General features: G+C 42.0%; 1 protein-coding gene across 2 annotated transcripts in view; it reads left to right on the top strand.

Annotated features, from left to right (window-relative positions):
• nrg3a (neuregulin 3a) overlaps nucleotides 1–13639 on the top strand; it is a 412241-nt gene that overhangs the window by 313234 nt on the left and 85368 nt on the right. The window lies entirely within an intron of this gene.

The raw sequence follows: 13639 nt of genomic DNA, 5'->3' as shown, positions 1-13639 counted from the left end.
ACACACACACACACACACACACACACACACACACACACACACATACATACATGTCAATGCATCCCAACAGATGACAGTATTTCTCTCCTCATGGCTCTGGCAGTTCATTGAGCAGAGTTGAAGTGCAAGTAGAGAGAAGAGGAGCCAGTTTGCAGCTCCAGTGCATGGCCCGTCCCTCTGCCATTTGCATGTAATTAACTACCTGACACGTGCATAACCCCCCCCCTGGTTGAACGGTATAATCCCCTTCTACTGAGAGGATTTAAAAACACACACACATGAACACACGGAGAAAGGATTTTAATGATCTGCATCTCTGTAACATGATCTCTTTCGGGGGCTCACGTGATGTGATGATGCCATTGGCTGGCTGTGTTTGGCCTCCTGAGGCCCGGGCGGGGAAGCCCTTTAATGTTTCTGGTCTGTGTGACAGGATAAGGGATAAAGCCACTGGCAAACATGCTCATGTGTCGATGATATGGGTTTGATCCAATAATGGAAGCATGTGTGATTTATGCTTGAGGTAAACTTGCATGTGTGATATGATAATGGCATGAAGCAGATGGTTTTAAGTGTAGGTGATATAGGCATTGGTGCACAATATGATAAGCTCTATGATGTCACACCGATGCTTACAAAGTATGCATTGTGCAGTTTTGGTGTATGATGTGAATTGTTTCTTTTAATTAAGGCAAGTCAAGCATAAATGTGTTGTCATTCATCCAAACACGTGTTTGAAATGTCCTTCCTCTCTGGGGCCAAGGCGCCAAAGCAGAACATGGAGTTCAGTTATATATTAAATATTATACAAAATACAAAAAAACATGAATGACTTAAAACAATGAACAGTGATGTACTTAAATTACATTATTTTGTGCCAGTACATTAAAATAAATGTAGTTAGTGTTGGTGAGTTATTCATTTAGAAACTGTATTGTGCACAGTGTGGATTCATCATACAGCATGAATTGACAGCCAATCAACAAGCAAAACAGCAAAATGAATTTAGGACAAACATCAAGAACATCAAACAACCTTTAAAAGATACACCGTTTCAAAAGAAATGCAGAAGATGGGCAATGGCGGAGGTTAAACACTTAGCAGTGTAGTTGAATTTGTACACATTTCCGGTGGCTGATGTCTTTCTACAGCACCTTCCTGAGGATAGAAAGGTTTGGGTGCACAGGTGGAATGGATCCTTTACAATCTAAAACAATCCATTTGTTTATGTTTCGGTCTTGTTTGCCTCAGTCTGTATCCTGCAAGCTAAAACAGCAGGACATGGACCAAATTCTACCTCCAGATCCAGAGATTTGTGCAGAAAGAGATGCCAAATTAAGCTCAAAGCACTATTGGAAAACCTACAAAAAGAGCTCAAACAAGGAGAGCATTTGCTTTATGAATGGGTGTTTGATCTGCAAGTCAAAGGCCGTGAAACCTTTTCCTGGATTTTTTTGTCCTAAGCCCGATAGCTGAAGAGTGCAGTTTCAGCATAATGCCTAGAAAGGCACTCTTTGAACATTTGTCCATATAAAGAATATAGCACGTCTCCTTTCAGACTCAGGGTGCCCAATAGCATTTAGCTCCAGAATCAGCACAGTTTTTCAATAGAGACGGGGAGTTTTTAGGAATATGGGGCTTGTGGGAAAACAAGCTGTGAGCTGTAAGAACATGCTCTTGGAGAATATCACGTAATGCCATATGCCCACTGTTCCTCGGTCCTGTTCCTAACCCTGCAGAGAAATTCATTTTATCAGCTGAATGTACTTAATTCTGCCTTGAGGCCAAAAACACATGTGTATTCAATGTTTAATTTGTTGTAGTCCTAAAACAATTAGCAGATCAGTTAATCGACAGGAAGTGAATCACCAGCGAGATTGGAATGATTAACAGATAATGAAATAGTTGCAACTTTAATTTGACCAGGTGTTGCTTGCAGGGAAGAGTACGCATTACACGTTCAAGCATCGGCAGCTGATAAACATTAAGAAAGGGGTGCTTTTCTTTTAATTTGGTAAATTACGACATTTGTTCCGCCTGTGTTGCCGAAACAATTACAATATAAATTACATGTATTTCTTTCTTTCACACACATTTTCTCTCAGGAATTTCCCCTTCATGCATTGGTCTTTTTTGTACATTACAGACATGGTTCGCTGATCATGCTTTAGGCAACATCTGAATTAAATGCCAGTGCAGTCATAGTTCTTGGTTTTTTTTAATGCGGAACACCCACACATTTGATATGATTGGTGGCGGTCTCATGGTGCCAAGGTGATTATCTTTGAATGCAAATAGTGTACGTCTTTGAATAATTCATTTCTTCACCTAGAACCTTCAAATTGTACTATATTATTTCAAGTGACATGACATACAATAGACATTATACATTTTATTATTTCATAGTTTGTGATATTACTGGTGTCAGGGAATAGCCTGACACTAGTAATAAGCAGTACAGAAGGCATAAAGAAGTTGCAGCTCTCAACAATCACTGGATAAATGATATGGGGACATGCAGACAAACCACACGCCTCGCTGTGGTTTCTGATTCACCTGCACTATGTAGTGTGTAAAATGTATTCTAGCACCGACAGTGGTAAAAATCCGCCTCAGGCGCCTTGAGCACCTCACCTGGGCTGGATTGAATCCCAGCGGAACGTTGTCTCCTGTGTATTCCCGGGTTTTTTCATGTTTCTTATGAAAAGGTACAGACAGAAAGTGGATTTCCCGTTCGCCGTGCGAGGAGAAATATGCAGATAGACATAAAAATACTTATACTTTAATAGAGAAAACGTACAAAAGAGGCCACGCTTGACGAATAATTGCTCCGTCATGTCCAAAGCCACTTACACAGTAAGAAGATACCATTTTTCAATGTCAAACCTATTAATTATCTAAAATACTTTCCATTCAACGCTTGTTTAAAAGTTTGACGTTTCCATTCGGATCTACTAAACGCTTCATTTGCATGAAAATATTCTTTGCTTTGACAAAGCAGCGAAAGATGAATTTAAACTACAAAATCGAGCTTACCCAGCTACATAGAGGGAACAGAGCCTCTTCCTCTTCTTCTTTACTGTTTGTATCCTCATGTTATACTGTATGCTGAAGTCAAAGAAATCTAAACAAAAAATTGTGTGTGTGTGTGTGTGTGTGTGTGTGTGTGTGTGTGTGGGGACGTAGACAGCCCCTGATAAGGGAGAGGTCCCAAGGTGGTAAGACAGCAACCAACAGACACTTTTTCAAAATATAATGTCTCTAAACACGCACTCACACGCACACACACACACACGCATTCACGCGCTCAACCAGAAAGCCTATACAAAGTGAGGGTGGGTAGGTGGTTACCATGGCAACAATGTGAAGGTGGCTGGGGAGTTTTACTGCACTGTAGAGACAGACGGAGACAGACAGGGAAAAAGTATAAAAGAAAAGAAAACATAGAGTTCCCCGAAGACCTCACATTTCTTCAACTTAAGCTCCAAACAGCCACATAGAAACAGAGAAAGCAAAACCAAAGAGAGAATGAAGGCAAAAATGAAGCAAAAGCACCAATAGATCAGACCAATCTACATTGCTGATGTGGAAGGAAAAAAAAAAACACAGAAATTATAAGGAAAGTGATTTATTTCAAGGCCCACTGCCTGTTGATGGAGATGTGTGAATTGAAAAGCCATTAGATATGAAAACGAAAGGATAGTTTGAACGGACCAATTACTGTGGGGGTTTACTGCTGGCAGCCATTGAACATAACCTTGATGGATGATTAGTTGGTTAAATGAAAGTGTACAGAGTGAGTGTCTGACTCGTGGTGCTGTGTCAGGTGGACGTGCAGCCGAGGACGGATGTCGCTTTTTCAGTGAAGACCAAAAATAAGCCTTGACAATCCTAAAGAGTGAGTCACCATGGGATACAAGGGGCACCCTCCGGTGCTGAACAATGAAGCCAATGGTAGTTGTAGCTCTGTCGGGAGGAAGTTGGGTTGGGAACCGGAAGTTCAAGTCCCCGTACAGACCGGGGTGGCAGTTCACCCCCTTGGGCACTATCAAGGTGCACTTAAGCAAGGCACTGAACCCCCAAATGCTCGGGGCGATGCTTCAAGGACGTCTCTCAATTAGTGTGTACAGCTCGATTTGGTCCTGCACATGTGTGTGTAATAACTGTTCTAATAGAGGGAAAATTGGGAATCTCCCCATTGCGGGATGAATAAAGGCATTTCTTCTTCTTCAACTTGAAGTGCTAAAAAACTGCAGTTCATTAAAGGGCCACTTGAGGCTGGCTACAAAAGGGAGTCCATCCCCATAGAACCAGGTTTACAGCTGAATTAAACATGTTTACCGCCTGGTACAAAAAGCGCGTTTGGTCTCTATTGCCAAGTTCCCCCTTCATCACAACTGTTGTAGGGTGAATTATTTTATAACTGACCTTTTTACATTAATATTCAGGCTTAAAGTTTTGCGTAATTAAAGTCTTTCAACGACAGGCGGGTGGTGCAACAGGAGGCGAGCGAGGCGTTCAGGCGTCGTTCAGCCTGCCTCTGCTCCGTCCACGCTCGACCTCTTTGACCATTTTTGGATTAGCCGGGAGAGAGGCGACGTCAGGCGCTGCCAAGATGGCGACGGCCGGAGACACCAGAAGTGGCTCACTTTGAGCTTCAGTTGGGCTCTTCAGGAACCTACGGGTGACATCACGAAGACACCGTCCACATTTCATACAGTCAGTGATTGAAACCCGTGTTGAAAGGGGTCTGGGTAGTTTATGCTGCCAAAAATGTAGTTTTGGAGAGAGGAAGTACCACTCTTCAATCATTTTATTGTGTCATTGATGTTTGGACCAGTCACATCTATTTATCTATAGAAGTAAAAGGTATTTAACTTAAGTTAAAAAAGAAAAGTTTTTCCTAGATTTCACACAGCTAATACTGTAGTTTGTTTCATGATTGAATAACTGTAAAGACAGCTGAAACCTGGTAATGCACAGGGCTAATTTGAAAGCATTGCTCTTGAATTCAGTACTTTTCAGAAAAGTCTTTTGATACTGGTCAGCATTAATAAGAATTTATGTGCACATTGCTTGGAACGTGAAAAGTACAGACGAGCCTCATATTCTATGATTATGCCTCTGATTTGCGTTCATTACAATATTTGAATTTAGATGGCCGTTGTTTGGGCTTGTCCTGGCATACATTAGCTTAAAATACATGCTCGTGCAGCGATATTCTGACACTGAGTAACATTTTAAAGAGTTTTCCTATTAAGAAGCTTCATTGCAATTAGCCACTCTTCAAAGTAGCTTTACTACTTTTTTTTCCCAAGTTATAGCTTTGCTTGCCAACAGTGTTTAGTGTCTCTCTTTGTGTCTGTTTATGTCTCCGTGTTCGTGTGTACTTGTTTGTATGAGGACTTAGTGTTGATGCTGTCACACCCCATGGCAAGCCTCGCTCTGTCATATCAATGCCAAACCTAGCAGCAGCTGGCAGCTTGTCCTCCGCGTCCAAATGACACACACACACACACACACTTCCTCACTCTCTTCCTCCCTGTCTCTGTTTCATGATCCTGTGATATCTTTGGTTCCCAGTTGCTTAATTCAGTTATATGCATGCACACAGTGTGTCGGTGCATGCATGTGTGATCATGCATGTGTGGAACTGCAGGAGAATGGCAGAGGGCCTACAGCCCCAGTCTGCCCATTAAGTTGATCAGGGAGTGGAAGCATGGTTATGGGGCTGTAATGTGAGCTCTGAACAGCTCTGATAAAACAGCTTCCTCCCCACCAGTCCCTGCGTCCAAGTGCTGGTGTGGCCACAGCCTCTCTTTCTCTCTCCTTTCTCTCTCTCTCTCTCTCTCTCTCTATTTCTTTCTCTCGCCCCATATTCAAACCTACATCTCCAGTGTTGCTTTGACCTTGATGCTAAGCAAGATTGCTCTTTGTGTGGATTATTTGCCCCTCAGTTGCTCAGGTTTATCGCAGAGCTTCCATCTTACTTACTGAGAAATTTATGTAAATCAAGTCGCAGTGTAAACACGCCCACCATGCACCAAAGGACCACCATGCACCCAAATAGCCCTACTTAATCATCCCTTTTTCTATTTGCACTCTTCACACTAAACAAGACTATTTCACAGCATATGGCAAGCTTTTCTTTCACACATAAATCCAATGATTTAATAACAAGTTGTCCTATATCATTGAGTGATTTTAAGTTGGAGGCTATTGTTTTTGGATTAAGTAATGTCTTGCCTGACATTCAAAGAGGCCTGCTTTTGGCAGTTGATGATATTATCAGATCTTTGCCAACTGGATTTCACTCTACAGACGTTTCCCTTGTTACAACTTATTACCATTGTCATTTTAGATATTGTGGAAGTAAGCACTGGATTGTTAATACATATGCAAGGCATATAGGCATCATGCATGGTATATCAAGGCCGCTAGATGTTAATGGAGAAACAGCACAGTAAACATCCATGCATTACCTGTTTTGACCCCCAAGCATGGAAGAAGAACTCCTTCAGGTCTTCAGGGGTCCATTTTGTTATTATCCATGACCAAATCATACTGAATCTAAGAGGGTCAGAAAGACTTTGTGTCAAAATGTGTCACACCGGCGAAGTAAAGACTCACTATCAGTGTTGTTCATGTAGTGGGGTCATCATTGGAACGAGGTCAAAGCGTTTTTTGACACGAGATGGAGAGTTATTGCTCATTAGTTGGTGCAACCACACTTTAGGCTGAGTCTATTATCCTTGCATACAGTTGACCTCAGGTTCCTCTTAAAAACCAGTTAATGAACATCATGTTGGTTAAGTGTTTTAACTCTAGATACTGTACCTCTACAGTCCTTATATTTTATTGCCTTAATCCTTGTGTGTTGTGGGACCCGTTTTCAAAAGGAGAATGATGCTATTTATTATTTCTTCTAACTCAAACTCACTGGCCTCGGCTCACTTTCTGTGAAGAACATAAAAAATAACTTATTTTCAATGATTGAACATGGTGCACCCCCACCCCCCATGGTGTTTGGGGCTATTGGACACAACTGTATTAATGTATTGTAGGAGCTATGAAAACTATGTTGTCTTTCTGCACCTGCTATTTTCACACAAAGTTACATTTCACACACGTTCACCTGTTCTGATTAAGTTCTAAGAAATAAGCACTAATGATGATAAAAGTCTTGTTTTTTTACCTTTTTTTTAATTGAATTTCCTTGTTTTCTCACAAAAAAATGAAAATAATCACATGATCACAAATGTGATCTCACAGGGGTAAATGGCAAATATGAACCATAAATGATGTGTACATATAATTGGTAATTGAGCTAAAGTAAACATCTGTTAAGTATGTTTACATAAATGAATATGGCTGGATTGATTTAAAAGCCTAATAATGTGGTGGGTCCACCAGACCCGGGGACATTGGCTGTGTAACAAAAATATGAAGGGTTAAAAAGTTGTTGGTGTTGGCTAACACGTTGACACATACCTATTCATACAACCAGAAGCAACATTAGCGTTCCTTTATAGTTGTGTTTTGTCCACCTGAAGTTCAGTATTCCCTCCCTTCCTTTTGGTCTTTACCAACTGCTCTTGAAAACCGTTTCTGGCTCTTTTACCACTACTTGTCCATCTTTCTTCCCAGACTAGTAGCTTACTAACAGTCAGTCAGTGGTTGGTATGAAGGTAGCATGCAGTGGTTTATCGGAGCTTGTATCCTGGAAATGGGGTGAATGAGTGCTGACTTTCCGACCAGACAACCACAACCTAACTACATCGAGTTGCAGAGTTGAATGGTAATTCTCTGTAGCGCTGACATTGCGAGCAACCCCTCCCACACACATAACCTTTATTGTTAATATTGATTAGTGGAGCTTTTTCACAATTGATGAACACTGGGTTTTGTTAGTCCACGCTACGTATATAGCACATATGCAATATGTAGATGGAACTCTACACCAAGTCAGTGTTTTGTTCTTAATGTATGACCTTGGAGTTTTTTCTGTGTGTGTGTGGGTGTGTGTGTTTGTGTAGCAGTGTGTTTTGTGTGTGTTCTTCAGTCTGCTGGAGATGAGCCCGGGATAAGATCTGCTCATTTATTATTCAATTAAAGATGGCTGAGGTCACGGCAGATCATTAGCCATGGAGGTTATTTCAAAGGAGGGAGACACACCGAGAGACAGAGGTAGGAAGGTAAACACAAGAAAAGAAAAGGAGAAAAAGATTGAGAAAGACAGAGAGAAATGTGTGGATACAGTGATTGATTTCTTGTTTCATTGTTTTGTCTGCTCTTATTTTGAAACTACAATTCCTAATTATAGTTTCATATTGTGCCTCGCGCTGAAACTGAAGACACTAGGAAAGAGCTTTAGGGACTGCATCAGAGGGTGTGCAGTGCAATTTTGGAATCGGGCTTAAGTTGTATATGCTCTGTGAACAGATTGGGAAAAGCTCTCTACAGAAATAACCTCAGCACAGCAATAGCAACAGCTCAAGTACACACTTCATGTTGCACACTGGGCACGTAATAAAATGCTAAGAATGTTGAGAGCTGCAGCCTTTGCACGGCGACAACAATAGAAACTATAAACTTATTTGCTATTGATTTCCCTTGACCATCAAAGAGAGAGAGAAATAATGAAATGGTACACACAGTGACTGTAGTTGTGCCTTTTAAAGGGAAACAGGGTGAGACCTCCCTTCAATTCCCATGGAAATAATTTCATATCAAAGTGACTAGAAGCATACAGTATGTCTGTCATTTCTTGTAAGACTTTAAGGGAGCGTAAACCCTAAAGGTAAGAATAGCTCCCCCTATGAGGTAACAAGTCAGACGACATTATCTTATACTGTTCTTAAAAACCATGTCAATAAAATGGTGTTGCTGAAAATTGTCAACCAGTGGTCTGACTAGACTGACTGGAGAGTCAGGTGGGTTTTTTTTCCTTCTTTTTGTACCATTGGAATTCAATCAAAATACATTAAATGTAAAGTATGCAGCAAAAGAATGACTCATGTATATTCCTTTTTGACCAGAGGTAGCTTGTACGTGTGTTGCAACTCACTCTCACTCCCATCTCGTAAAATACGGACGCTTGGTCAGGTGCTTAGTCGTCTCCTTCAGACAAGGTCAAGGTCAAGGTCAAAGTTTACTCCTATAGCACCTTTACAAACAGTCACTACTGCCCCAAAGTGCTGTACAAATATAGATAACAACATAAAATAAAACCATAACAAGTAACCGGAAAAACCCCTCTAAAACAGAATATGCCAAAAACAATGAAAACAGACAACAGATAAAAACTTTACTCAAATCAATAACAATAAAATGTCACAGCTCAGCCTATGTTAAAAGCCAGTGCAAAAAGATGAATTTTTAAAAGTTATTTAAAGCTCTCAATAGACAACCAAGATGCGCTTGGTCGGGACTATTGGCGTCGCTTTCGACGTTGTCAGGTTAAGGAAAAGCAGGACGGTGGGTTTACGGTTCCGTGACTTGCAGGAATAACGTACCGGTTAAAGAAGAAAGAGGCTTCCCTGACACGTGGCAATAACAGAGCGGATAAGGACACACACGGGACACGAACCCCGCTGCCCTGGGTGGGAGTCCTGTGTTTGACCCAACCACCCCCACCCCGACTAACCTCCCTACAATGAATTTCCCCCTTAATTACTACTCTCTACACCCCGTCTAGCTGCTGCTCTCCCCGGTACGTTCTACACACACACCGAAGGGCGTTTTTTTTGTTGCATCAGACGCGGACACTCACCCATGTGGCAGCACACCCGACCCCACTGGTTCCTCCCACAGGTGGCGGGTCTATGGGCTGGCGAGAGAGGTGGAAAACCCGGTCACCCTGCGCTCACTGACGAGCCCGCCGTCTGGGCCTGGCTCCAGACGGGGGCCCCGGGCTTCCTCCTGGCAAGGTCCCTCGATCCCTTCCTCACTTTTTTACAGGATCTTTTGAACCATTCTTGGTCTGGTCCCTCCCATGAGACCACATGGGATACCCTACCACAGACAACAGCCGTCAGGTTCATAGGGACACATCTCCACCACGGTAAGGTGATGGTTCCCCGAGAGGCTCTCGTTGACCATCAAAATGACTAATGGAAGCTATAACAACAAGAAAACTGGCCTTGAGGCAGTGTGCAAAAGCTCTCCCAATAATTGCTCTAGAGACAGCACAGTGCTTAGGAACATGCACACATGGACTAATTATGTTGCATCAGTATGATGGCTAAATTAATAACATGTAATGCATATAAATTTAAGGCAGGACTTTAGAATTATTCCCATGTATAATCAGCAACAAATACAGAGAAGTCAAAAAAAAAGAAAGAAAGAAAGAAGGAAAGAAAGAAATTGGACGTGATATCTGGTCCATTTAGGCTCTAAAGTTGCTGATTTAGGAACTTTGTAGAGAGAAAAGAGAGGTTAAAGAGTAAAAAAAAATACAAAATGGGAGAGAAAGACACTGTATTGTTAAAGTGGGAGGTGTGCAGGGAGCGGTCGTTATGAGGGTAACTAACTGTCACGCTGCTCTCACCTTCAAGAACAGGGCGGCAGGGAAAGATTGGTGTGAACATTTTTAATGAAGCTTTAGATTGCGGTCAACATGCCCCTTATCACTGCAATGTCTCCTTTGACTCCATTGAATGCTAATTACCACTTTCTCTCAGGCATAATTATAAGTTGTGTGTTCTTTGGGTAGGAATGTCATTTCGTTATATTGTCTATTAGTGTATGCATAACGTAAAACAGGCTGAATCCAATGGAAGAAATCCACCCATTCCAACTTCTTCTAAGCCTTTACTTCAGTCCTCCACAATTCAAGTCAAGTTTGTTCAAATACTTAAAAATAAATGACTGCTAACACATTTACTGCCTTCCCACCATTTGCTACTTTGCTATTAAAAAAATAATTTTCACACTGTTAATGAACGTTAGCACCCTTTTTGAGCATCGGAGCACCTTGACATGACTTCGACGTTGATTACCAGGAGACTACTGCGGGTCAGAAGTTGATTCGAGCGTCAAGAATTCAGAAGAGAAAATCCTCCCTAAGTCTGAGCTGGCATCCACAGCAGTAACGACTGCCGTGTTCCTGCCAAAGGGATAATTAAACCTGAAGACGATGTGAAACCAAACCTAGCTCCTCTCTTTTCCTGCCTCTCGCTTTCTCTCTTTTCTCTTGGAGTTAAAACGTGTGAGACTGAGCGGCAAGGTACTCAGCCTGGGAATGGGTTATCGACATGAGTAAACTGTGTCACACAGGTCCCGAGGCCTGGATGGAGACACACGACGACAAGTCTATTGGCCCCAATAGTAAATGCCACTTAGTGCCAATCACTCAGGAAAAGCTGGACCTGCGCATGTTGCTCTTGTTCCATCTTTCGCTCTCTGTTTTCTTTCTTGCATTCATCTGTCTTCGTCCAACTCACACACACATGCAGACACACCACACAGCCATCTAAGGAGGCTCCCTCTCTCGCTAAACATGGAGCAATTACTAACTCTGGTGCTGTGTGTGTGTGTGTGTGTGTGTGTGTGTGTGTGTGTGTGTGTGTGTGTGTGTGTGTGTGTGTGTGTGTGTGTGTGTGTGTGTGTTTCATAAGAGCAGCAAAAACACACCAAGCCTTTTCAAACACAACCCGCCTGACTGTTGTGTGACGGAGAAGCTAATTCGCTCCGCCAGAATACCTTACCCAGCCACCATGCAACTCTGGCACCCTTCCACCAACCAGCCTATTATATTAGAATATCTATTCATGCGTGCCACAATAACACATTTACAGCCAATGAGTGTGGGGCGTTCTGCCCTAAATTAGCCGTGACTTGCTTTTCAAAGGGTCATAAATGGCTGTGAATGTTTCATAAACAGCTCACAGAAGCTGCATAACAATAGGAGGAGCGTCGTGTTTGACTGGATGTGTGTGGAGAAGCAGAGCCATATGCACTTCTGAGCAGGTTGAATTATTTTTCTTTGACACCGCTACAGTTTTGGCATCAATTCAAAAGATCCTCCAACTACACATCACGCTGGAGAAGTCATAGTGTGGGTGCATGCGTGTGTATTGTTCTATTGTGTACATGTGACAGCTAAGCATGCATGCATGTGTGTGTGGCCATGTGTTTTCGTCTGCATGTAGGCCGAAATGCTCCGCCTCCCGACAGATGTGTCATTCCCCTTCCCTTTGTACTCTCACCGCTGGTTGCTGTCAATGACATGACAAATAACGTGAAATCACACATCTCACACACAGAAAAACCCACCAATCCAAGCGTGTTTCAGAGAAAATTGTCTTGAATACTGAAACCACGGAGTATGTAGTGATGTTCCTGTGTCCCTCCCAGTTGTCACTTTACTGCGCTATATGAGTCAGGCACACAGTGTTTAGAGAGTAGTTATTAGTTGCTACGGGGAACGTGCCACTATAGCGGAGTTGAGAGATATGACTGAGGTGAGAGAGGGTAATGCTGAGTTCTGCCTCAGTTCTAAAGGATAATGCAAATCAGCAAGTTAAGGAAAAGGTCAAATTACTAAGGAGAAATCAGAACAGTTTTTTTACAACCTTTCTCCTAATTCTCTTAATTTGTTTTTCCTTCATATCAGTTTTCATAGTATGCATGTATGTATTTATACATATGTATGTATGTATGTATGTATAGGTATATGTCTATTTCGATGTCTGTCTTTGCAGGGGTGGAGAAATATTTCTGTTTTGGATAGTAGAATTTGAGCTTTAGTGAAAGGTCAGGTGTACCTGGTTTAGACTTATCTGTCTAAGACAACAGGACGCCGCAAGCAGAGGACACTTCATAGATCCCACTCCCAGCCAGACGCTAGCAGTCCTCTGTGGGCAGAGGCACACATCTGGCGGGTGCTTGTTTATGAGAGCGGTTAACACTGGATCAGGGAGGCTTTAGAGCAAAACACACGCACATGCACAGGCTCAGGCAAACAAAACGCACACTGCCAGCCAGCCCGCTGTTTGGAGTTGTCTGGCCCTTGTTTAAGAGCTGCACTGTTTAACCAAACAGTCTCTCTAGCATCTTGTGATTATAGCAGCCCAAATATTTTGAGATATGTTTTAGTGAAAAATGCGGTTAACATGTCATATGTTCCAGGGAGAGTAAAAGAAGTTGAGAAACCTCACAGGATCAAAGGAAGTTCCTGCTATTGGCACGTGTTGTTAGCAGCTGCCTGCCTGTGCAGCCATAGCCAGTTCTCAGTGCTTCTGTTACTATTTCCTTTTTTTATTATTATTGCTTCCAACCATGATTCAGTTTAGATAACTTGAAAATGGTCAATTTAGAGTAGCTTGTTGGGATCCCAATTACACATTTTGTGCAAAAATAGCTCATTTGTTTGTCACTTTTAATCCCTAAAAGATTATTTGTTTATTTGTAATAGAAATACACGGATTAGTAAATATGGAAATATTTGACCATTTGTTTTGTTGTTTTTGTTTGACCAAGGTCATTAATTCACAAGATCACTAATGGCAGTACTCATGCACCTGTACAGGTTACTTTGCCTAAACCCACATTCAATTCGATTCAGTTTTATTTCTATAGCGCCAAATCACAACAACGGTTATCTCACTGCGCTTTTCATAAAGAGCAGGTCTAG

The sequence above is a fragment of the Etheostoma spectabile genome, chromosome 17, assembly GCF_008692095.1.
Source record: "Etheostoma spectabile isolate EspeVRDwgs_2016 chromosome 17, UIUC_Espe_1.0, whole genome shotgun sequence".
In the NCBI taxonomy this organism is placed as follows: domain Eukaryota; kingdom Metazoa; phylum Chordata; class Actinopteri; order Perciformes; family Percidae; genus Etheostoma; species Etheostoma spectabile.
The sequence above is the reverse complement of the archived record's forward strand: the minus strand, read 5'-3'. Positions and strand labels throughout refer to the sequence as shown.